Source organism: Eschrichtius robustus, chromosome X (assembly GCF_028021215.1).
Source record: "Eschrichtius robustus isolate mEscRob2 chromosome X, mEscRob2.pri, whole genome shotgun sequence".
Classification (NCBI taxonomy): domain Eukaryota; kingdom Metazoa; phylum Chordata; class Mammalia; order Artiodactyla; family Eschrichtiidae; genus Eschrichtius; species Eschrichtius robustus.
In genome coordinates, this window is record NC_090845.1 from 100,553,724 (window position 1) to 100,580,514 (window position 26,791).

Below are 26,791 nucleotides of genomic sequence, written 5' to 3' on the forward strand. Positions count from 1 at the left end.
ACTTTTTAATTACAGTGTTTAATTCATTTATACTTAATGTAATCATCTATGATTCAGTCTATTACCCTGGTATTTATTTTTATTTAATCTGTCTATTCTTTCTTTCTCTTTCCTTTCTTATCTTCCTTCTTTAGCATTTCCCATGTGTTTAAATAACATATTATTTTACTTTCTCTATTTACTTAATTTTATGATTTCATATTATTTTACTGGTTGTTAGAGAAATTACGATATCTATCTTGAACTTATTACAAGATATCTTCAAATAATTTTATGCCATTTTATGAAAAATGAAGTACCTTACAAAAGGATAATTCCATTTAGAACTTCCTTCCCTTTGTGTCATCAGAGCCATGTATTTTGCTAATTTATTTTATTTATTTATGTTATTTTAATAAACCCCTAATAAATAGTTGCTTTTTCATTTTGAGTTAATAATCTTTTAAAAAATGTAACACACACCTATATAATATAGAAAACAATTAAAAATTTTTTGTCATTACTCACCTGTTAACCTTTTCTTCTGTTTTTCATTCCTTCCTGCAGATCTGGATTTTCATCAGGTTTCATTTTCATTTAGCCTGAAGAGCTATTTTTCAGAATTTATCATATTGTATGTCTGGTAAAGATGAATTAACTCAGCTTTCGTCTGTCTAAAATATATTTACTTTGCTGTCATATGTGAAGGACATTTTTGCTGAATATAGAATTCTTGATTGGCAGCTTTTTTCCCTTAGGACTTTACAAACACATTGCTCTATTTTGTTCTGTGCTTGGTCATTTGTATCAATAATTCAGCCAGCATTCTTGTCATTATATCCTTTTATATAATTTGTCTTTTTTCCCACTCTGATGGCTGTTAAGAACTTTTTAATCTTTGGTTTTAAGTAGTCTAGCTGTGAAATGTTTTAAGTGTGGGTTCCTTTTATTTATCTTTTATGAATTTAGCTGAGATTCTTAGTTCTGTGGTTTGATACCATTTATCATTTTAATTTATCATTATCAATTTAAAAGCTTTTTAACTGCTTTCTCTTCAAATATTTCTTCTGCCTCATGCTCTCTCTACTTCTTTCTGGGACTCTAATTACACATATGTTATAACATCCCACAGATCCCTTTTGCTTGGCTTGCTTTTGTTTCACATTTCTTAAAATTCAATAATATTTTTCTCTGTTGTGTTCAGCCTACTGTTCGGTCCATCAAATTTATTTTTCATCTCTGATATGGTCATTTTCACTGTTAACATTCCCATTTGTTTTTATTATTTTGTTTTATTTTTTGTTTACAATTTCCATTTTTCTAATGAAATTCCCCCTCTGTTAATGCTTGTTGTCTACCTCTCCCACTAGATCCTTTAACGTAATATTTATTTTAGAGGTGCCTTTTGTTAATTTCAACACCTTAGCCATATTTTGATCTGATTCTTTTAACTATTTTGGCTTTGTTTCAGTAGATTCCACTTACTAGTGGATTTAATTGTTTTCAGGATAGGGCTATGTTTTTCTCCACGGAATTGCTGGAAATCTGAGTAATGATGAAACTCTTGTGTTCTCTTAATGCTCTACAGCTTTGCTGACAGTCTTTTGGGTCAATGGGAAGTTCTCTTTTCTTTACAGTACTCTCCCTTGCGTTCAGCACTATGGGGGATCTCAATCTGGCTGATCTGCTGTCAGCTTTCAGGGAGCCAGTGCAGTGCACTCTATGAAGACCAGAGTGTACCAGCAAAGTTTATCTCAGCAATCTGGCCTTGCCCCTGCCTTTAGCATACTTCTTCTTTGCTATCAGTGAAGGCCCATGGCAAAGAGTTGGTGGGTGGGTATGTTGCTCCTTGTAAGACATGCTGATCTATCAGTCTGCCTATGTTTTGCCACTAAAATTTTTTAAAACTCTTGCTGAATTCTCCTTACCAGTCTATGTCTGATTCTGTTTGCCTCCTCCTCCCTGCTAAGGATAAAAGTAGCTATGGGTTTTTTTCTCTACTTGGAAGTACTTATCACTTTCTGAAGATTATTAAGTTTAGTTTTATTTGTATTCTAAGTTCTCTAATGAATTTAAAAGTTATGATTTCAGAGCTTACTTGGATTGCTCCCATTGTTAAGGTAGGAATCATGGCTTTTTGCAGTTTTCTAGAGTGTAAGTGTAAATCCAATATATTTTAATAAGGGATTTATTAAATTTAAATTTATTTAAATTTATAAATATATTAAATTTATTATTTATTGCTTCTCTAACTTGTGAAGTCTGTGGCATCTGTAAAAACCGCATATGGTGTAAACCCAAGGATTGCACTAGGCAGACCTACTCTCAAGCCCAGCCTTATATATTGTAATTTATTTCCTAGATTGTGAATAAAGTACAGTATGCTAAGTGAATTATTCATAGTCTTTACATAACTCCAAAATTATGGTTAAATGCATAAAAAGTTTTGTTAAAATTCCAACTTTCTAAATTGATGTCAGAGCTTTGCCATTACAATGAGTTTTGAATGAAATTCAGCTTATAACTACTCTCAAGAATTTAGTCACAAATGCCAGCTGTGTCCTCTAAAGTAGACTTTTGTGATATGAGTGGAATCATATCTCTTTTCTCACTGTGAGAAGCATCAGGATGGCAGAGCTTGAATTAATCATCCTTACAAAGAGAAAAAAAAGATTGCAATTTTTTTTCCTAAGAAGCTCCTTATAGCTAATTAGCAGTGTGTCTATGAAACAAATCTGTTATTCTTTTATTTTTAATTTAACATTTGTAAATGAATACATACCTGTCTTTTGTTTTAGCTCCATTTGATTGTTTGCAAAAATTTAGGAGAAAACTAGCAGAGATCTCATTGTCTACTGAACATACAGTGCTAATTTCTGCCTCTCTGTTTATTCACATCTTACCTGTCTCTCAAGATTCAGTTGACCCTACCCCATATGGATTTCTTTATCACTAGTGAACTACTCAAACATGTATCACTAATTATTTCATGTGGCATATTTTCACACTCCAAAAATATTTCTTCCTTGAAAATGGAGACCTTAAGATTTTTTTGATCTGGCCCAGCCACCCATCTTTGTACACATGTACACACACACACACACAGACACACACACACACAGACACACACACACACAGACACATAACTCAAATGCTTACTATTTTACATGCCAGAGTCACATATTTAAGGTATAAGAAGTTATGAGAGTAGGAGCTTCAAGATGGCAGAAGAGTAAGATGTGGAGATCACCTTCCTCCCCACAAATACATCAGAAATACGTCTACATGTGGAACAACTCCTACAGAACACCTACTGAAAGCTGGCAGAAGACCTCAGACCTCCCAAAAGGCAAGAAACTCCCCACGTACCTGGGTAGGGCAAAAGAAAAAAGAAAAAAACAGAGACAAAAGAATAGGGACGGGACCTGCACCAGTGGGAGGGAGCTGTGAAGGAGGAAAGGTTTCCACACACTAGGAAGCCCCTTCTCTGGCAGAGACTGCAGGTGGCAGAGGGGGAAACTTTGGAGCCACAGAGGAGAGCACAGCAACAGGAGTGTGGAGGGCAAAGTGGAGAGATTCCAGCACAGAGGATCAGTGCCAACCAGCACTCACCAGCCTGAGAGGCTTGTCTGCTCACCCGTCAGGGTGGGTGGGAGCTGGGAGCTGAGGCTTGGGCTTTGGAGGTCAATCCCAAGGAGAGGACTGGGGTTGGCTGCGTGAACGCAGCCTGAAGGGGGCTAGTGCGCCGCAGCTAGTTGGAAGGGAGTCCTGGAAAAGGTCTGGAGGTCCCGAAGAGGCAAGAGACTTTTTCTTGCCTCTTTGTTTCCTGGTGTGCGAGGAGAGGGGATTAAGAGCACTGCTTAAAGGAGCTCCAGAGATGGGCGCGAGGCTTGGCTATCAGCATGGACACAAAAGACGGGCATGAGACGCTAAGGCTGCTACTGCAGCCACCAAGAAGCCTGTGTGCAAGCACAGGTCACTATCCACACCTCCCCTCCCAGGAGCCTGTGCAGCCTGCCACTGCCAGGGTCCCGTGATCCAGGGACAACTTCCCTGGGAGAACACATGGTGTGCCTCATGCTGGTGCAACGTCATGCCAACCGCTGCCGCTGCAGTCTCACTTTGCACTCCGTACCCCTCCCTTCCCCCGCCTGAGTGAGGCAGAGCCCCTGAATCAGCTGCTCCTTTAACCCCGTCCTCTCTGAGTGAAGAACACATGCCCTCAGACAACCTACACACAGAGGCGGGGCCAAATCCAAAGCTGAACCCCAGGAGCTGTGTGAACAAAGAAGAGAAAGGGAAATTTGTCCCAGCAGCCTCAGGAGCAGTGGATTAAGTCTCCACAATCAACTTGATGTACCCTGCATCTGTGGAATACCTGAATAGAAAATGAATCATCCCAAATTGAGGAGGTGGACATTGGGAGCAATGATATATATATATTTTTTTCCCTTTTTCTCTTTTTGAGAGTGTGTATGTGTATGCTTCTGTGTGTGATTTTGTCTGTATAGCTTTGCTTTTACACTTTTTCCTAGGGTTCTGTCTGTCCGTTTTTGTTTTTGTTTTGTTTTGTTTTGCTTAGTATAGTTTTAGCACTTGTTATCATTAGTGGATTTGTTTTTTGGTTTTGTTGTTCTTTCTTTCTTTTTTTTATTACTTAAAAAAATTTTTTTAATAATTATTTTTTATTTTAATAACTTTATTTTATTTTATCTTCTTCTTTCTTTCTTTCTTTCTTTCTTTTTCTCCCTTTTATTCTGACCCGTGTGAATGACAGGCTCTTGGTGTTCCAGCCAGACATCAGGGCTGTGCTTCTGAGGTGGGAGAGCCAAGTTCAGGACACGGGTCCACAAGAAACCTCCCAGGTCCACATAATATCGAATGGCGAAAGTCTCCCAGAGATCTCCATCTCAACACCAAGACCCAGCTCCACTCAAGGACCAGCAAGCTACAGTGCTGGACACCCTATGCCAGACAACTAGCAAGACAGGAACGCAACCCCATCCATTAGCAGAGAGGCTGCCTAAAATAATAAGGCCACAGACACCCCAAAACACACCACCAGACATACACCTGCCCACGAGAAAGACAAGATCCAGCCTCATCCACCAGAACACAGGCACGAGTCCCCTCTACCAGGAAGCCTACGCAACCCACTGAACCAACCTTAGCCACTGGGGACAGACACCAAAAACAATGCGAACTATGAACCTGCAGCCTGCGAAAAGGAGACCCCAAACACAGTAAGTTAAGCAAAATGAGAAGACAGAGAAACACACAGCAGATGAAGGAGCAAGGTAAAAACCCACCAGGCCTAACAAATGAAGAGGAAATAGGCAGTCTACCTGAAAAAGAATTCAGAATAATGATAGTAAAGATGATCCAAAGTCTTGGAAATAGAAAGGAGAAAATAAAAGAAACGTTTAATAAGGACCTAGAAGAACTAAAGAGCAAACAAACAGTGATGAACAACAGAATAAATGAATTGAAAAATTCTTTAGAAGGGATCAATAGCAGAATAACTGAGGCACAAGAACAGATAATTGACCTGGAAGACAAAATAGTGGAAATAACTACTACAGAGCAGAAAAAAGAAAAAAGAATGAAAAGAATTGAGGACAGTCTCAGAGACTTCTGGAACAATATTAAACGCACCAACATCTGAAATATAGGGGTCCCAGAAGAAGAAGAGAAAAAGAAAGGGACTGATAAAATATTTGAAGAGATTATAGTTGAAAACTCCCCTAATATGGGAAAGGAAATAGTTAATCAAGTCCTGAAAGCACAGACAGTCCCATACAGGATAAATCCAAGGAGAAACACACCAGGACACATATTAATCAAACTATCAAAAATTAAATACAGGGCTTCCCTGATGGCGCAGTGGTTGAGAGTCCGCCTGCCAATGCAGGGGACACGGGTTCATGCCCCGGTCCAGGAAGATCCCACATGCCGCAGAGCGGCTAGGCCCGTGAGCCACAACTACTGAGCCTGCGCGTCTGGAGCCTGTACTTCGCAACAGGAGAGGCCGCGACAGTGAGAGGCCCGCGCACCCCGATGAAGAGTGGCCCCCACTCACTGCAACTGGAGAAAGCCCTTGCACAGAAACGAAGACCCAACACAGTCAAAATAAATAAATAAATAAATAAATAAATAAATAAATAAATAAATTTATTTTAAAAAATTAAATACAAAGAAAAAATATTAAAAGCAGAAAGGGAAAAAAAACAAATAACACACAAGGGAATCCCCATAAGGTTAACAGCTGATCCTTCATCAGAAATTCTGCAAGCCAGTAGGGAGTGGCAGGACATATTTAAAGTTATGAAGGAGAAAAACCTACAACCAAGATTACTCTACTCAGCAAGGACCTCATTCAGATTTCACGGAGAAATTAAAACCTTTACAGAAAAGCTAAAGCTAAGAGAATTCAGCACCACCAAACCAGCTTTACAACAAATGCTAAAGGAACTTCTCTAGGCAGGAAACACAAGAGAAGGAAAAGACCTACAATAACAAATGCAAAACAATTAAGAAAATGGTAACAGGAACATACATATCGATAATTACCTTAAATGTAAATGGATTAAATGCTCCAACCAAAAGACATAGACTGGCTGAATGGATACAAAAACAAGACCCATATATATGCTGTCTACAAGAGACCCACTTCAGACCTAGGGACACATACAGACTGAAAGTGAGGGGATGGAAAAAGATATTCCATGCAAATGGAAATGAAAAGAAAGCTGGAGTAGAAATTCTCATATCAGATAAAATAGACTTTGAAACAAAGACTATTACACGAGACAAAGAAGGACATTACATAATGATCAAGGGATCAATCCAAGAAGAAGATATAACAATTGTAAATATTTATGCACCCAACATAGGAGCACCTTAATACATAAGGCAAATACTAACAGCCATAAAAGGGGAAATCGACAGTAACACAATCATAGTAGGGGACTTTAACACCCCACTTTCACCAATGGAGAGATAATCCAACCCATGGACAGATCGTCCAAAATGAAAATAAATAAGGCAACACAAGCTTTAAATGATACATTAAACAAGATGGACTTAATTGATATTTATAGGACATTCCATCCAAAAACAACAGAATACACATTCTTCTCAAGTGCTCATGGAACATTCTCCCGGATAGATCATATCTTGGGTCACAAATCAAGCCTTGGTAAATTTAAGAAAATTGAAATCGTATCAAGTATCTTTTCCAACCACAACGCTATGACACTAGATATCAATTACAGGAAAAAATCTGTAAGAAATACAAACACATGGACACTAAACAACACACTACTTAATAACCAAGAGATCACTGAAGAAATCAAAGAGGAAATAAAAAAGTACCTAGAAACAAATGACAATGAAAACACGATGACCCAAATCCTATGGGATTCAGTGAAAGCAGTTCTAAGAGGGAAGTTTACAGCAATACAATACTACCTTAAGAAACAAGAAACATCTCAAATAAACAACCTAACCTTACACCTAAAGCAATTAGAGAAAGAAGAACAAAAAAACCCCACAGTTAGCAGAAGGAAAGAAATCATAAAGATCAGATCAGAAATAAATGAAAAACAAATGAAGGAAACGATAGCAAAGATCAATAAAACTAAAAGCTGGTTCTTTGAGAAGATAAACAAAATTGATAAACCATTAGCCAGTCTCATCAAGAAAAGAGGGAGAAGACTCAAATCAATAGAATTAGAAATGAAATAGGAGAAGTAACAACTGACACTGGAGAAATAAAAAGGATCATGAAAGATTACTATAAGCACCTATATGCCAGTAAAATGGACAACCTGGAAGAAATGGACAAATTCTTAGAAATGCACAACCTTCCAAGACTGAACCAGGAAGAAATAGAAAATATGAACAGACCAATCACAAGCACTGAAATTGAAACTGTGATAAAAATCTTCCAACAAACAAAAGCCCAGGACCAGATGGCTTCACAGGCGAATTCTACCAAACATTTAGAGAAGAGCTAACACCTATCCTTCTCAGTCTCTTCCAAAATATTGCAGAGGGAGGAACACTCCCCAACTCATTCTACGAGGCCACCATCACCCTGATACCAAAACCATACAAAGATGTCACAAAGAAGGAAAACTACAGGCCAATATCACTGATGAACATAGATACAAAATCCTCAACAAAATACTAGCAAACAGAATCCAACAGCACATTAAAAGGATCATACACAATGATCAAGTGAGGTTTATCCTAGGAATGCAAGGATTCTTCAGTATACGCAAATCAATCAATGTGATACCCCATATTAAAAAATTGAAGGAGAAAAACGATATGCTCATCTCAGTAGATGCAGGGAAAGCTTTTGACTAAATTCAACACCAATTTATGATAAAAACCTTCCAGAAAGTAGGCATAGAAGGAACTTTCTTCAACATAATAAAGGCCATATATGACAAACCCACAGCCAACATCGTCCTCAATGGTGAAAAACTGAAACCATTTCCGCTAAGATCAGGAAGAAGACAAGGTTGCCCACTCTCACCACTATTATTCAACATAGTTTTGGAAGTTTTAGCCACAGCAATCAGAGAAGAAGAAGAAATAAAAGGTATCCAAATTGGAAAAGAAGAAGTAAAGCTGTCACTGTTTGCAGATGACATGATACTGTACATAGAGTATCGCAAAGATGCTACGAGAAAACTACTAGAGCTAATCAATGAATTTAGTAAAGTAGCAGGATACAAAAGTAATGCACAGAAATCTCTTGCGTTCCTATACACCAATGATGAAAAATCTGAAAGAGAAATTAAGAAAACACTCCCATTTACCATTGCAACAAAAAGAATAAAATATCTAGGTATAAACCTACCTAAGGAGACAAAAGACCTCTATGCAGAAAATTATAAGACACTGATGAAAGTAATTAAAGATGATACAAACAGATGGAGAGATATACCATGTACTTGGATTGGAATAATCAACATTGTGCAAATGACTATACTACCCAAAGCAATCTACAGATTCAATGCAATCCCTATCAAACTACCACTGACATTTTTCACAGAATTAGAACAAAAAATTTCACAATTTGTATGGAAACACAAAAGACCCCGAATAGCCAAAATAATCTTAAGAAAGAAAAACGGAGCTGGAGGAATCAGGCTACCTGACTTCAGACTATACTACAAAGCTACAGTAATCAAGACAGTATGGTACTGGCACAAAAAGAGAAATATAGATCAATGGAACAGGACAGAAATTGCAGAGATAAACCCACACACGTATGGTCACCTTATCTTTGATAAAGGAGGCAAGAATATACAGTGGAGTAAAGGCAGCCTCTTCAATAAGTGGTGTTGGGAAAACTGGACAGCTACATGTAGAAGAATGAAATTAGAACACTCCCTAACACCATACAAAAAAATAAACTCAAAATAGATAAAAAACCTAAATATAAGGCCACACACTATCAAACTCTTAGAGGAAAACATAGGCAGAACACTCTGTGACATAAATCACAACAAGATCCTTTTTGACCCACCTCCTAGAGAAATGGAAATAAAAACAAAAATAAACAAACGGAACCTAATGAAACTTAAAAGCTTTTGCACAGCAAAGGAAACCGTAAACAAGACACAAAGACAACCCTCAGAATGGGGGAAGATATTTGCAAATGAAGCAACTGATAAAGGATTAATCTCCAAAATTTATAAGCAGTCATGTAGCTCAATATCAAAACAACAAACAACCCAAACCAAAAATGGGCAGAAGACCTAAATAGATATTTCTCCAAAGAAGATATACAGATTGCCAATAAACACATGAAAGGATGCTCAACATCATTAATCATTAGAGAAATGCAAATCAAAACTACAATGAGATATCATCTCACACCGATCAGAATGGCCATCATCAAAAAATCTACAAACAATAAATGCTGGAGAGGGTGTGGGGAAAAGATAACCCTCTTGCACTGTTGGTTGGAATGTAAATTGATACAGCCACTATGGAGAACAGTATGGAGGTTCTTTAAAAAACTCAAAATAGAACTACCATACGACCCAGCAATCCCACTACTGGGCATATACCCTGAGAAAACCATAATTCAAAAAGAGTCATGTACCACAATGTTCATTGCAGCTCTATTTACAATAGCCAGGACATAGAAGAAACCAAAGTGTCCATCAACAGTTGAATGGATAAAGAAGATGTGGCACATATATACAATGGAATATTACTCAGCCATAAAAAGAAACGAAATGGAGTTATTTGTAGTGAGGTGGATGGACCTAGAGTCTGTCATACAGAGTGAAGTAAGTCAGAAAGAGAAAAACAAATCCCGCATGCTAACACATATATATGGAATCTAAGAAAAAAAAAAAGGTCATGAAGAACCTAGGGGTAAGACGGGAATAAAGACACAGACCTACTAGAGAATGGACTTGAGGATATGGGGAGGGGGAAGGGTAAGCTGTGACAAAGTGAGAGAGTGGCATGGACATATATACACTACCAAACGTAAAACAGATAGCTAGTGGGAAGCAGCCACATAGCACATGGAGATCAGCTCGGTGGTTTGTGACCACCTAGAGGGGTCGGATAGGGAGGGTGGGAGGGAGGGAGATGCAAAAGGGAAGAGATATGGGAACATATATATATGTATAACTGATTCACTTTGTTATAAAGCAGAAACTAAGACACCATTGTAAAGCAATTATACTCTAATAAAGATGTTTTAAAAAAGATGTGGCACATATATACAATGGAATATTACTCAGCCATAAAAAGAAATGAAATCGAGTTATTTGTAGTGAGGTGGATGGATCTAGAGTCTGTCATACAGAGTGAAGTAAGTCAGAAAGAGAAAAACAAATACCGTATGCTAACACACATATATGGAAAAAAATAAAGTTCAGAAGAACCTAGGGGCAAGACGGGAATAAAGACACAGACCTACTAGAGAATGGACTTGAGGATACGTGAAGGGGGAAGGGTAAGCTGGGACAAAGTGAGAGAGTGGCATGGACATATATACACTACCAAATGTAAAATAGATAGCTAGTGGGAAGCAACCGCATAGCACAGGGAGATCAGCTCGGTGCTTTGTGACCACCTAGAGGGGTGGGATAGGGAGGGTGGGAGGGAGGGAGATGCAAGAGGGAAGAGATATGGGAACATATGTATATGTATAACTGATTCAGTTTGTTATAAAGCACAATCTAACACACCATTGTAAAGCAATTATACTGCAATAAAGATGTTTTTTAAAAAAAAGATGTGGCATATATACACAATGGAATATTACTCAGCCATAAAAAGGAACGAAACTGAGTTATCTGTAGTGAGGTGGATGGACCTAGAGTCTGTCATACAGAGAGAAGTAAGTCAGAAAGAGAAAAACAAATACCGTATGCTAACACATATATATGGAATCTAAGAAAAAAAAAAAAGGTCATGAAGAACCTAGGGGCAAGATGGGAATAAAGACAGAGACCTACTAGAGAATGGGCTTGAGGACACGGGGAGGGGGAAGTGTAAGCTGGGACAAAGTGAGAGAGTGGCATGGACATATATACAGTACCAAACGTAAAATAGATAGGTAGTGGGAAGCAGCCACATAGCACAGGGGGATCAGCTCGGTGCTTTGTGACCACCTAGAGAGGTGGGAAAGGAAATGTGGGTGGGAGGGAGACACAAGAGGGAAGAGATATGGAGACATATGTATATGTATAACTGATTCACTTTGTTATAAAGCAGAAACTAACACACCATTGTAAAGCAATTATAGTCCAATAAAGATGTTTAAAAAAATGCAAAATAAAGACTCCCAGATAGACGGAAAAAAAAATTATGAGACTCCATGAACTTAGTATGCATTCATTATAGTAATGATAATATGAAATTCTTTAAGTTTATCACTCACATTAACTAGACATATCCTTAATAGAAAAACATCAAGATTATGTTAGAAATTTCATCTGTTTTATTTATAAATTTCTCTAAGCTACAACTGTTATAGTTTAAATAACCATTAGATAGATTCTCAGTATAAATATATAAAATTGTCTTGTCTTTTATTAACTTGAATATTGAAGTGGGCTTTTGTTTTGCATATTTTAGATTTTAAACAAACAGATATAGACAAAATGATGAGATGTGGTTACAGTTTTCTTTTAATCATTTTCAGAATTAATATTTGCTTTCACAAGTTCTTTATACATTTTTCTTTCTTATTTTGACATTATGATCTTTCATGGCTTGTGTTCTGCTTGGTTGGTATAGAAGTAGAAAGTATACTCAAACTCGTGTTTATTTATGCATTTGGTTTGAAAGAAAAGGGCTGAAAGCAGTTCTTCTGGATGTGTTAGGACAACATGTTAGGTTTGTACATCACTTTAACACAGTCACCCCAGACATTGGTTGTGCTTCCATAAATGAAAAGTACATGGTGGCTGCTGCTAATAATGGGACTCTGGTTGCTCTAAGCAGAGAAGAATGGATCGGTAGTTGCTTAACAGTTTAGACTGTGAAAATCAGGAGACTTTTTGCTTCCCTGAAGAGCAGTAAGTTTTTTTTTACAGAAACTGGTTGGGAGGAAAATGAAAGGTGAATTGTATTAAACTGGCCAATATGGTTGTAATTATTTGAATTAATTCTGGTAGTCAGTTAGTTGTGGGTTGTTTTCAAAATGGCCAGTTGTTGGATGGAATTTATCTAGCTATAGATAAGCTCAGTCTCAAGATTAATTTGGCTCCTGGTACCCATGAGGTTTGTTTTAGCTCAATACAGGCAAGGTGAATTCACTATTTCTTGAGCGTCTCTGGGAATTTCTGTAGACTAGGGGTTAGTGTGGGAATTAGCTTTATCTTTTATAAAGAGAAATAATTTGACAAGGCCAACCACCTCTATCAAAAAGATTATTAGAATTTATTAGAAAAGACACCAACCTTAGCTAACTTCTTATATTTTTATGATATGAGAAGCAATTTAGGAATAACAGAGTATTGAGAGAAGCCTTTGGAAACCCTCCCTTGATATAAAGTAGATCAATTAAGTTAGCTTTGTTTCAGATTCTTTTATTCCCCCACTGGACTTCCTTTCATTTAGTCTTATAAAAAGGTATAGAAAAATCTAGTTATTTTCTAGAATTAAACACATGGAGGGATTATATTACAGCTCTATTCCTAGATATGATTTTCACCCTCCTGCTTTTTTACTCCATAATTAGTTGAGTGGTAACTTGACTGAGTTTTAAATGTTATCAACACTGGAAACTCTAGCTTTGTGTATACATATTTTCTCCTACAGTATCTGAATGGTCTAAAATTAAGTCACTTCCCTGACCTTATTGATTTCTAGAGCTAGAACTTTAACTTGGACGTCCTTGAAGAAGCTGGGAGCAGTAATTTTAGGTGTAGAGGCTCCAGCCTTCCTAAAAAGGGTGTCTAAGGAAAGGGAACCATCTGAAATGATTGTGCAGAATGATATGCAAATGCCTGCAGCTGCTGAAAATGACCAGGAAAGGCCTGCAAATGTAGTATCTATATGAAATATATTTACTAGGGGAATGAAAAGAAGTATTTTATGAAGATAACAGTGGGCTTGGGCTCCTGCAGAATTAAGAAGACATAGACCAATTCTTAATTCTTGTAGCTGACTTGGTTGGCTTTGGTGCTTGACAAGCCTGAACCAATTCTGTACAGAGAGTATTTTACTGGTGCTATCATAAGGTAAGAACATGTAACATAAAGGCCAGGGAGGGTGGAACTTCCTTGAGGAAGAAGTGCCCAGTGGATCTGCATGAGTGTGCTAGACATGTGGATGGGTATGCATAGTTTAAACAAATATAAAAAACTATTTGTTAGAGCAACTTTTCTCTCTGAATCTTGGGAAAATCGTCTCCCATTTAAACTTGAATGTAATGACAACATTGTTTCATTTGTCTTTGGGGGTGGGGAGGAGGAGGCCAGCTAAAGGAATCTGTGCAGAACCATTGTCATTCCTCATTTGAAGTAATAAAAATAAGAGAAAAGGAAAGTTGGATTCTAAAGGCTCAAATAAAATTTTAAAGAGGCAAAATAAATAAAAGAGTATGTTTTTTTTTTCAGTGCCTTAAAAATATCACTAAGCACCCTTTAGCAAAGGCTCTCTAGGCAAATTAAGACAATTAAGAAGCTTGCTAACCAAATACAAAGCACATGTCTTGTTTTATAGCCAAGAAGAAACGCCTAAAAGATCTGACTTACAGGCTGAGGGCCTCAGGAGGCAGTCCCACAGAGATTCATAAACAGAGAGGTTTTGTTCCTTAAACCAGGGATTGGCAACCTTTTTCTGTAGAAGTCCAGGTAGAAAATATTTTAGACTTTGTGAGATGTATATTCTCTGCCCCAACTATTCAACTCTCCTCTTGTAGCATGAAAGCAGCCATAGACAATACATAACCAAGTGGATGTGGCTGTGTTCCAATAAAACTTTATTTACAAAAACTGGCTGTGGTGAGATTTGGCCCCAGCTGTAGCTAGGCAAGTTTTGCCTTAAACCAAAAGCCTTCGGATAATTCGCTGTAAAAAGGCAAGGGTACATTCAGCATATAACCCAGTTATGCCTTCTTATATGAGCAAATAAGATTTCTGTACTTCGCCCTTCCTCCTTCACCCCTGTACTTGCTTCATAGCCTAAAGGCAATGTAGAATGCTGGTCTAGTGGGAACTCTGCAGCTCTTTAAAAAAAGGTGCCACTTTTGAGCTTTTCCTGGAGGTGCCAAACATGAAAGATAAAGGGCACACTAGTTGTCTTTTCTGGAAAAGCAAACTCATTTCTTTTTAAGTGACTCAGAATGGCATTCGACTCAACATCAGTTGAACTCCAGGGGGCCCTCATGAACTTCTACAAAAACTGTGTATTCAGAGATGCTTCTGAATATTTCAACCCATCTATCCTCAGTTACTTGCTCTAGGTCCAGCTGACCTTGAAATGTGATGTAGTGAGAAGAGTCTGAGCTCAGATCTCAGCTTTAAAACACAGTAGCTGTGTGACTTCGTTATTTATCCTTTAATTTGTCTATTTCCCAGTTTCCTCATCTGTAAAATGGTAAAATGATCATGCCCATTTCACAGAATTTTTATGAATATTAAATAATATGAAATATATGATGCATGTAGAGCTCTGTACCTATATAGATAGATATTATATATTTATATACAGTCTAATAAAAAGGTATAGGAAAATATAGTGATTTTTCTGGAATTAAACACATGGAGAGATTTTATTACAAGCCTATTCCTAGTTATGATTTTCACCTCAATTTTTTTTAGTCTATAATTGGATGAATGGTAATTGAAAGGTCTGGTTTATGTTATATATACATATGTCTATATATATCTCTGAGAGGTCAGTCATTCAATTCTTGTTTATCTTTGTAACCATGGCAATGACTTCATCTACCATTTGCTATCTGAAGTGTGATACAAAGATATGAAGAACTGACTTCATTTTCCTTCTTCTTTACTGACAATGATTACCATGGATCTATAACATGTAAGCACAAGCACAGGATGCTGATAGCTCATACATGTGCTTCACTTAGTCAGCTTTTTCTTGTGGTACTGCCATAAGTGACACTCTAGACTCCAGTACAGCTGCCTTGGAGACATCTGTGACTGTCCCAAAGGAGGCTGGGCATGAGTGTATTGCTGGACTATCAGAGACAAATTGCAGAAAAGGCATACACATGGTCAAAGTATTAATAAATGACCATCAGCAGGATTTGTTGACCATTTGAGTCCCTGTCAACTCTTAGAAGTTCAGTCGTGTTAAACATGTTGGATTGATTAGCACTGCTTCTACTCAAGAACACGCCATCCTTTTTTTTTTTTTTTTTTTTTTAATAATGTGACTGTTCACCCTCTTGTCTAGGTAACAAGGTAATTTTCAAGGATTATATTACAGTTGCTTGTTGTTTGTACATAGTCAGAATTTGTTTCTTCAAATGTCAGAATAAGGTTAGTAGAGATGTTTGTCATGGCGCAAGATATTTCATCAAGTGAAACTAGGCCGGTCAGATTTCTTAAATGTTGGAAGCTACACAGTTAATTCAGGTCATCAAAGGTTGTACAAAAGTGATGAAAATAATAAACTGCTATATTAAAACGTCCATTCACATTTTTTTTCTGATTCCAGTGGTTTGTACATCAACTTTTTCTTCTGAATCAACTTTTAATGTATCTTTGTGCAGTGGAAATATCACAGCTCATGAAGTTTATCTGAGGCACAATTATTGCTGATTGAAATGTTTAGAGTAATGATTTTTCCCACATAATGTTAATTATTTCTATAATATAATTATGCATTTTGATTTAGGAATTTTAATGAATATTTGAAGGAGAGATGTGACTTGGGAGTTCATTAGCTATGTGGTTTTCAAGGCCTGTTCAGAGGAGGTAGAGACTGAACATATAGTTGAAAGAACACTAGTCTTGGAGAAAGGTCATGTGGGCTCTATCACCTGGGGTCTGTTTTTCCTAGGCTTCCTCCACTAAATCTTTCTAGGCTGCCATTTTCTCATCTGACAGATGGAGAAAATAATACCTATCTTATATTTTTCATGGACTTGGATTTTCAGAGACAGTTACAATTTCAAATATTCTAACACTTTGACAGGACATTCGTCTTAATTTCTGGCTCACAAAGCCCAGTTACATCAAGTGTTGTTGCATAACTAAGGTCGTAGGGAACTAGAAGCTACAATTCAACCTGGCTTTTATGTCTTTCATTTTATGTGCAATTATTATACTCTTTGTCTTTATGGCTTTTAGGCTCAAGATAAAAGCTCCCGAAGCATGAGAGTTGAAAAAGCAGTCATTCACATCTCCTAGTAACCTTCATTTTGTCATTCCTTTTGCAGTTTTCCTGAGAAATATGACAGTTTTCAACTCTCACAGAGACCGAAAGGATGATTGAGGGAATCACAGTCTTACAAATTTTTGAGTTGGAAAGATCAGTCCTTTGCTTTCAGGTGAGAGAAAAGAAGTCCTGACACAATTCATTTATAACAGTCCATCCTGTGTCCTTTGTGGAAGAAGAAGAATCAGTAGAAGAAAATGGAGTGGAGAATTATTGGCAGAGATTGCCAAGGGATAGGAAAAGTGGCCAGCTGGTCAGTGTTAGGGTTTGCACAGGTACACTAGAGAAAAACAGAAAAGTTGTATCTCCCATGGATATACAGAATCTGGAAGCAGGAAGCGAACAGAGGAACTGGGGTTCACATGAAGTATTAAGGGGAACTAGGTAAAGGCCTGTTTGGAAAGGCAATGATACAACTACAACCTACTAATTTAAGAAAGAAAACTCCCATTGAAATATAACGCAACAGGCTTTAATCTCTAGGAATGCATCTCTGAAACATAACTGGACATCAAAACAATTCTTATCCCAACAAAACTTCCTCAGTTTCAGTGGCTGAAAAACTTCGTAGACTTCAATAGCTGCAGTATAGCAGTATAGCAATAGCTATGTTAGAATGAAGTGAAGCAGGACAATTAAAAGTAAGGAATGAGTAGAGTCAAGTGGGGGCTGAAAGAAATATATTAAGTGTCATTGAGGACTACTCTTAAAAAATTAGTACTAACTATAAATGCAGGGAAATTATGCTGGTGATGTACAGAGGTAAGCAGAAGTTTCTCATCTGCAAAAAGCGTCCTTCTGACTAGGAAAAGTTCTTTGTGGTGGTAACATTACCAAATGGTATTTTTATATATGCCAGTGTACCTATGGCAATGAAGATGTGGTAGTTCATCAATTACTTGATTATGATTTTCTTTTATTTCTTATCAGCTGGGTGATCATTTATTTATTCAACGCACATATTATATTTACTGAGTCATATATTTGATATAATATAAAAATACAGATGAATATGACACAGTCACTTGCCATTGAACTTTTCAGCCATATACACATAATTTTATATACACATATAAAATTGAAATTCACTTATGAGACATTTTATCTTTGAAAATAGATAAAGAAAAAACCAAGATGACTAAGTTAAAAATAATCAGGAAGTTGTCTTTGACACTTTTGTCAGATAGTTATCTTGGAAACTCTGTATTTCAAAAAGTCATATTACTTTTCCCATCTCTGTGGAAGATAGAGTGCTTTATATGATTTTCCATAAAAATTCAAAGTTTACTCTGACTATGTTTTGTTGCATGAATCTCTTAGGTACAAATACTTTGCTCTTTGTAATAATGGCTGTTCACCTTGCTGTAAGCAAAAAGATCTGCTTAAATGTTTTTTCATTGATTTTGTTTTTCTACACACCTTCCATTTGTAATGAATCATAATGCTTATGTTGTACCAAAGTGGACAGCATTGGCAATCTGATTTATATACACTAGACTATTTCTGTTGACAAAACAAATAGGACAATAGAACCAGAATGCTAGAAGGAAATTTGAAATGTTATTAATTTACTTGAGCTACAGTCCATACCTATTCAAAAAATGGATAAATCTCTAACCATTTTAAGGTTATTCAATAAAAAATTTCCTACAATTCCCTTTTGTTATATTTGCCTAACATTTGTTGCTGACTTCATCAATTATATAACTAAGTAAAACATGCAACCCCAAATGTTTTTCTCTCATATTGTGTTTAAGTAAATGGGATAAAGTAGAGTGCTAACAGGCAGCATTCCCCATTGTCGAAGATGATTTTAGAGTTCGCAACTGTAAAGAGATTCAACCTTCTCCCTGAACAAGCTGGGGTCAATGTACTTTTTACTTAATAACCATCAGTTAGCATCAAGAGTTCATGCTGAAACAGCAGCAACTCAGTAAGATTCTTCTGCCAAGCCACTATAGCAGAGTCATCATAATCACATTTATCTAGTGCAGGGTAAAGAACACCAAGATCAAACCACAAAGCAAAAAGTGTAATCAGGAACTGGGCCAAAATACCAGGTTATTGAAAAGAGAAGTTAGAAATCAAGGTATAGTAAGCAGGAAGTAAGGATATTAGATGCACATTCCCAAATTGAAGTTAAGACAGGTAAGAATCTTAAGCTGGGAGGAAAAAGAATTAGAGAAGCAGATTGTCAACAGAAAATGAGGTCTGAAAATGTGCAGGTAGTGGTGGTTTTGATGAAGGCAGCGTTATTTCCTCTATCTTGACCTTGCATTTCAGATTAACCTCAGCATACTCCTCAGCATACTAGCCATCTTCCCTTCAGAATTCAGGCAGAGTCCAAAGTGGCAAAACCTCCTGCTTGCCTGATCAAAGAATTGGCAAGCTAAACCATGTGACACATATACGTCTGTAATCACCTAATTTGGTGAAATATAAAGTTTAGTATGATTTGGCACTGGTATCTAGACATAACCAAGTCTATTTCTATGCTATGTCAAACAGAAGGAGAATAATTATTTGAAGTGAATTAATCCCTGGGAGTTCTTCTAACTATCCTTATTTTGGGGATTATGTAATCTAGGTACCTGAATTGTATCCTGAGGCCTATAATCGGTAAATCAAATATAATTTAACACATAAGAGTACTGAGAATTGAAAATGTTTCTATCAGTATTCAGAGAGGTGATACTTAGGCCCTTTCTAAGTTGATATCAGAAATGTTAAAAAGGAAAATTCAGTCAATCAGTTCATTAAAGATTCACACACCCAAAGGATACATGTTGACACTTGAACCTTAAAGAGACATAATCTTTTTGCTAAATATTGACTTTTGTCTTTAAAAAGGAATTTAACTTCCAAAGAAAGATTAAGATATTCAGGGGCTTAGTATTTCTAAAAATTTTAAATAAGTGTGTTTTTCTTTTTATCACAAGAATACCAGTATATACATAAATAAATGGTGATGTGTTTTCCTTCTATTGAGGGTTAAACCAGTATTTTATTAATATAACTTTTGGGGTTAATGGATACATACGAATCTTGTTTGGTAAAAGTTGAGGCAAAGGTATATGAGTTTTGAATGACTTAATGTCACCTTAATCTGTCATTTTTAGACTCTTAATCTTCTTATTTATTCATCTGGAAATTTTTTGTCTACTGAGGCAGTTTAGTATACTATAAAAATAAAACTGAGCCAGGTGGTCTGTGTTCTGTTTTTATATCCCCCCACCTATTAGCATTGTGATTCTGGATAAGTCAACTAACTGTTCATAGTTTCAGTTTACTCATTTGTTAAATTGGAATAATAATTAAAAAGTGTCAATTTGTGTGTCAAATGGAGTTGATAATAATAATAGAAAGGTTTTTTCTTTCCAAATTTTAAGTGGTAGTATTGTTGCTATTTTATTCTTAGGAGTTTAAAGTGAAGATTTTCCTTCTTTTACTAATGTGTTGGTAATATGGCAATTATTGACTGAGAGAGGGGAATTAATTACTAGAGACTAGTGTATCATGTCAGTTTCTATACAATACATATAATTCCATAGACAAGTAAGTAATGTAATATTGCAAAGTATTTGCTGGACTACCTAGATACTAGATGAAAATACAACTTAAGTGGGTCTATAACTGGTTGAATTCTAGATCTAAAGAAAGCCAATTAAAGAATTGGTATTAACTTGGAGAAAGAGGTTTCTTTTAAGATAACTTTATTATTGGTTCTGTCCTAAGCAGTTTTTATTAGTGATTTGGATGGGGATATTCATGACATGATAATAAAATATGTGGAGAGATAACTCAGATTCAGGATCTCTAGAGGTCATGAGCATCTAGAAAAACTGGCTGAAACTATAAAAATGAAATTTGGAAAAGATCTTCAATTTGTTTCTCAGTCATAGCTGTTTAAGTATAGGATGAGTATGACATAGCTAAAGCGTAGCTAGCATGAAAAGGTCTGGGTGTTTGAACTGACTATAGATACTGAGTAATGAGGTAGGTTAAGAGAGCTAATATGAAGAACCTAAGAACATCAGAGTTCCTTGAAGTCCAGGAACACTTAGGGGAATAGTGTAGTAGGGTTACCTTTTCACTGCATAATGTTACAAATGGATGAAGACTACCTCTGCTTCTTTCTGCTATCTTTTCTCTCTCCCGGTTATTTCCACACTGGGATTGACAGAAAGACTGGCATAAGACTCAGAAGTTTGAGGGAACCACACCAAGCTTAACGAATGTCAGAAAATATGGTCATTTTTATTATGTGAGAAGTATATAACATATATTAATAAAGTTTGTGTTCCTTGATTGGAACATTAAATCTCATCAGATATGGGATTTTATTATGTAAGCAACTGATGTCTGCTAAAAAATGAAAACAAGTATCAGGCTCATGTAATTCTGAGAAAAAAGATTCTATTGCATCCTCCTCGTCTTAAAAGAGGCATTATTAGTTATTGTTGATTTTACCTTGTCTTCTGTATTAGTCAGGGTTCTCCAGAGAAAACAGAGCCATAAAACATGTGGTTTATTTTAAAGAATTGGCTCAAGTAATTGTAGTGGTACAAGTTCAAACTCCGCAGGGTAGGTTGGCGGGCTGGAGACTCAGGGAAGGGTTGTAATATGAGTCCAAAAGCAGAATTCTGCTGGCAGAATTCCTTCTTGAGATGAATTACAATTGAGATGAATGCTAAGAACTATATGTTGCTTTGGAATCATATGATGAAAACACAGTCTGAATGGTTCAAAAATGACATTTGAGCTATGGTGGATGATTAGAAGTTAACTAGGTAAAAGGAGAACTAGCATGTGTTACCACCTGTATTGGGAGGGAGTGTGGTGAATATGAAGGTCTGAGAGAAGGCCAGTGTTGTTAGGAAAGAAAGAATAACAGAGAACATGATTCAAATAAGAATGTAGATTAGGGATGGGTCATGGGAAGTCTTGATAAGCACTTTAAGGAATTTTGCCTTTACCATAAGTGTTAAGGAAAACACTAAAGATTTTTCAGCAAGGGAAATGCATCATTAGATTTTCTTTCAAACACCTCATTCTGAGTAGGCTGGAGGGAGAGCAGAATGGATGAGGATTAGACCAATTAATAAGTTATTGCTTTTCCGGGCAAGAGAAGATGGAACCACAGACTACAGAGGTAGTGGAAGAGACAGAAATAAGTAGATGTATTGTAGAGATATTTAAGTGAACTCAATGATGGACTCGATATACGGGGTGAGGGAGAGAGAGAGTGCTAAACTGAATGGATAGTGATATCATTTGGGGGTATAACAGACACATGAATAGAACTAGATTGAGGAGAAAAAAAGGGAGTATATCATGAATTTGTTTTTATTTTTGAGGTGCCATTGAGACATCTAAACAAGCTATAAACTAAATAGCTAGATATACTGGCTTTGAGCACAGAGAAGAGATTTGTTCTAGAGACAAAATTTTGAGTAATAATAATTTTTTCCATAGGTAGAAAAATTTCAACAGTTTTACTCTCTTTATTTTTTAATTTAATTTTATTTATTTTTTTTGCTCTCAGGGAGGTTGTATTTGAATGGGTAGACAACCAGGCAATAAATAGGTACATCCTATAATATCAGAGAGTGATAGTGCAGTAAAAAATAAGACCAGTATATACATTTTAAAATATTTTTATTGAAATATAGTTGATTTACAATGTTGTATTATTTTCATGTGTACAGCAAAGTAATTCATATATATATATATTATATATCATATATAATATATACTTTTTTTAGATTCTTTTCCATTATAGGTTATTACAAGATATTAAGTATAGTCCCCTGTGTTATACAGTAGGTCCTTGTTGGTTGTATATTTTATATAGTAGTGTGTATATTTTAATCCTAAAGTCCTAATTTATCCCTCCCCCCTTTCCCCTTTGGTAACCAAAAAGTTTCTTTTCTATGTCTGTGAGTCTACTTCTTTTGTAAATAAGTTCATTTGTATCATTTTTTTAGATTCCACATATAAGCAATATTATATGTCGTTTGTCTTTTTCTGTCTGACTTATTTCACTTAGTATGATATTCTCTAGATCCATCTATGTTGCTGCAAATGACATTATTTCATTCTTTTTTTGTGGCTGAGTAAGATTCCATTGTGTATATATACCACATCTTCTTTATCCATTCATCTGTCGATGGACACTTAGGTTGCTTCCATGTCTTGGCTATTTTAAATAGTGCTGCTACGAACATTGAGGTGCATGTATTTCTTGAATTAGAGTTTTCTCTGGGTATATGCCCAGTAGTGGGATTGCTGGATCATATGGTAGCTCTATTTTTAGTTATTAAAGGAACCTCCATACTGTTCTCCATTGTGGCTGTACTAAGTTACCTTCCCAACAACATTGGAGGGGGGTTCCTTTTCCTCCACACCCACTCCAGCATTTATTATTTGTAGACTTTTTGATGATGGCCATTCTGACTGGTGTGAGGCGATACCTCATTGTAGTTTTGATTTGCAGTTCTCTAATAATTAACGATGTTGAACATCTTTTCATGTGCCTTTTGGCCATCTGTATGTCTTCTTTGGAGAAATGTCTATTTAGATCTGCCAATTTTTCGATTGGGTTTTTGGTTTTTTTTTTATATTGAGCTGTATGAGCTGTTTGTGTATTTGGGGGATCAATCCCTTGTCTCTTGCCTCATTTGCAAATATTTCCTCCCATTCCATTGGTTGTCTTTTCATTTTGTTTATGGTTTCCTTTGCTGTGCAAAAGCTTATAAGTTTAATTAGGTCCCATTTGTGGTTTTTTTTTTTTTTTTTTTGGTTTGTTTTTATTTCCATCACTCTAGGAGACAAATCCAAACAAATTGTTGTGATTTATGTCAAAGAATTTTCTGTGTATGTTTTCCTCTAAGAATTTTATAGTATCCAGTCTTACATGTAGGTCTTTAATCCATTTGGAGTTTATTTTTGTATATGGTATTAGAGAATGTTCTAATTTCATTCTTTTACATGTAGCTGTCCTGTTTTCCCAGCACCACTTGTTGAAGAGACTGTCTTTTCTCCATTGTATATTCTTGCCTCCTTTGTTGTAGACTAATTGACCATAAGTGTGTGGGTTTACTTCTGGGCTTTCTCTCCTGTTCCATTGATCTATATTTCTGTTTTTGTGCCAGTACCATACTGTTTTGATTACTGTAGCTTTGTAGTATTGTCAAGTCAGGGAGCCTGATTCCTCCAGCTCTGTTCTTCTTTCTCAAGATTGCTTTGGCTATTCGGGGTCTTTTGTGTTTCCCTACAAATTTAAAAAGTTTTAAATGACAATACTACCTAAGGCAATCTATAGTTTCAATGCAATCTCTATCAAATTACCAACGGCATTTTTCACAGAGAAAATACATAATGATAAATAACTATAATGACCTTAGTAAACATTTTAAGGAAATTTATATTTTATTCACCACAAAATCATATACTTTTGAACACAGAGTTAGTACACAGAAATGGCTTATATATTTATTCAGCTTACTAATACTCCTCGGTGCATGGGGCATCAGGACCACAGTGGGAAACCACTGAATAAAAACATGTTCCTCAGAGAGCTTAAAGTTCAAATACACATCATAAACAAATGAGGAGGCAGGGCCACATGAACTCTGGGTTGTGGGGAAGAGGCCGAAACAAAGGCCATGGGTGAAGTCTCTCCTGAAGAAGAGTGCAACATGTTGGCCTCTAAATGGTATCCTCACTTTCTTCTGCTTGTCCTGGGAAATCTTGTCACACCTCCTCTTCTCCTAGCTGATTAAAATGTATGGACATGATTATAGTCTGATGGACAACCTAACCTTCTAGATCCTTTCACTCAATAATCTCAACTTTTCATTAGTTATCTATTTTAGCAGGAGTGGGTTTGGGGAAGTCCTGGCAGACCTGACATGGGGAGATCGAATGAGGAAACCAGTCATGTCACGTCATATATTCCATTTACAATTCTTGGTCTTCTAAGGCATTTGTAAGCTCTTTATAAAGCTGTATACTCTTTCCATCTCCTTCATTCACTCAACCACTGCCATTGAGTCTACAGAATAGAATTCAGGATGACAGACATTTTGGTTAGCCAGTTAGAGCTGGATCTGGAATAGATACAAGGTATATGTGTTTAAAATACTTTTGTTCACTGGTCAGGCCAAAATTAAGCATGTGAAAGACACTTTTGTGGATTCTGGGAATATAGGCATTGTCTTTGGGCACAAGGAGTCTAGAAAGAGAGATGAATATGTCAAGAAAATAATTGTATGCCTCAGTTACCTCATGAAAAAATATTTATTGAACACCTACTATATGCCAGGCACCATGTTATTCCACAAGGATATAGGTACAGTGATGAGTAAGACAGGCATGGTTCTCATCCTTATAGAGCTTGGAATATAGCACGCTATCATAGAAACCTCTTGTGTACTGAGGAGAGTTCTAGAATTAAAAAGATGTACACATAACAACAGCTAGGCAGTAAATGGCTTGCCTGTTTATTGCCTATGTGTGTGTAACATCTTCTTTACTACTAAAAATATAAATTTGTTGACACATGCATCCATCCATTCCTCTTTCCTATTAAAACAGAAGCATCTCTAAAACTACCTCACCATGTAGTGCAGCCTCTTTTTTTTGGAGAAAATATAGACTCTGTTGCTATCAATGCCTATTGGCAAGGAATAGAAAGTAGAAGTAAGGAAAGAACTGTGCTCCTTAGGCTGTTATCACCTAATCCTGAGTTTTTACAGGTAATGGTTGATGTGCTTAAGAGAATAGATAAGAACTGTCAGTAAAAGGAGGCTATACTATCTCCCAAACTAAAAGTGTGAATATTATTAATAGGTAAGTGATTTAGCTCCTCTTGGGCTTTCAACTCTATTTAGAGTATGATTATTTGGTGCAAATCAAAACATAATGATTGAAACAGTAAAGTGGGGTTTCTTAAACAATCTACTGATGTATGTTTGAGTTCTTAACTTTGGAATCAGAAGCATTCTAGATGAGATGCATAATACTGAGGGCAAAAAGACAGGGTTAGTAAACCTATGGTACTAGTTAAAATGGCACTTTGTAAAGGTCAAATCATGGTTGAACTGCTTATGTCTTGTTAATTTGGTGATGTTCTAGACCTATTTGAGGGCCAGTGAAAGCCAGAGCTTTGAGACTGGGACAGCTCAAAACCATTGCGACTTGAATTGATAGATGCTATGAATCAGTCTTTAATTTTACTATCAAGGCTCATCATAGTGGCAGGCCTCTCTGATATGGCATGATTTGAATTCAGGTCACCACCAAAAGGCCTCCCAAATACTTTTGACATCCCCAAATCCTGAAAGGTCAACTTTAGGTGAACTAGCACAATGGGATGTTTTTCTCCTCATTATTAGATGGGAATAAAACCTAGGGGAATGGGAATTTAAATGGGATGGAATGGAAGAAAGAGAAAAATTTTGAGTGGGAAGCAACGTCAAGAGGGATAAAGCAGTTTACAGGGCTATAGTGGGGGGATCTTTGAACAATATTGTCCAATCATAGAGTGCTAATTGGGAGTGGCTAAAAGGCATCATGAAACGACTTGGTAATGAGAAGGAGGGCAACTAGGAACTAGGGTAAAATTGCAGAAATTATCATATTAAAGTCAAATATCTATGGTTTTGCAGTAGATACATGATTCAAAATTTGTTTTTCTCTGTGTGTTTGAAGGGTTACATTCTTTCCAAGTGGTATCAAATATATGTAATTTTACCAAAAGTAAGTACACAGCATCTTCTCTCTCCTGACCTTAGGATCTCAGAAAACAAATTTTGCGATAATTGCTTTTTCTCAGGATAGAGGGTAAACATGTATCTTGCCGAACACACCCTTGAAAAGATCTTTTAAGGACATTTGTTAGGCA

The 26,791-nt window shown here is 36.4% G+C and overlaps 1 pseudogene; it reads left to right on the top strand.

The window, feature by feature from the left end:
- The first annotated feature begins 16,204 nt into the window (after positions 1–16,204).
- LOC137757515 (U4 spliceosomal RNA) lies at positions 16,205–16,328 on the top strand (annotated as a pseudogene).
- The last annotated feature ends 10,463 nt before the right edge of the window (positions 16,329–26,791 follow it).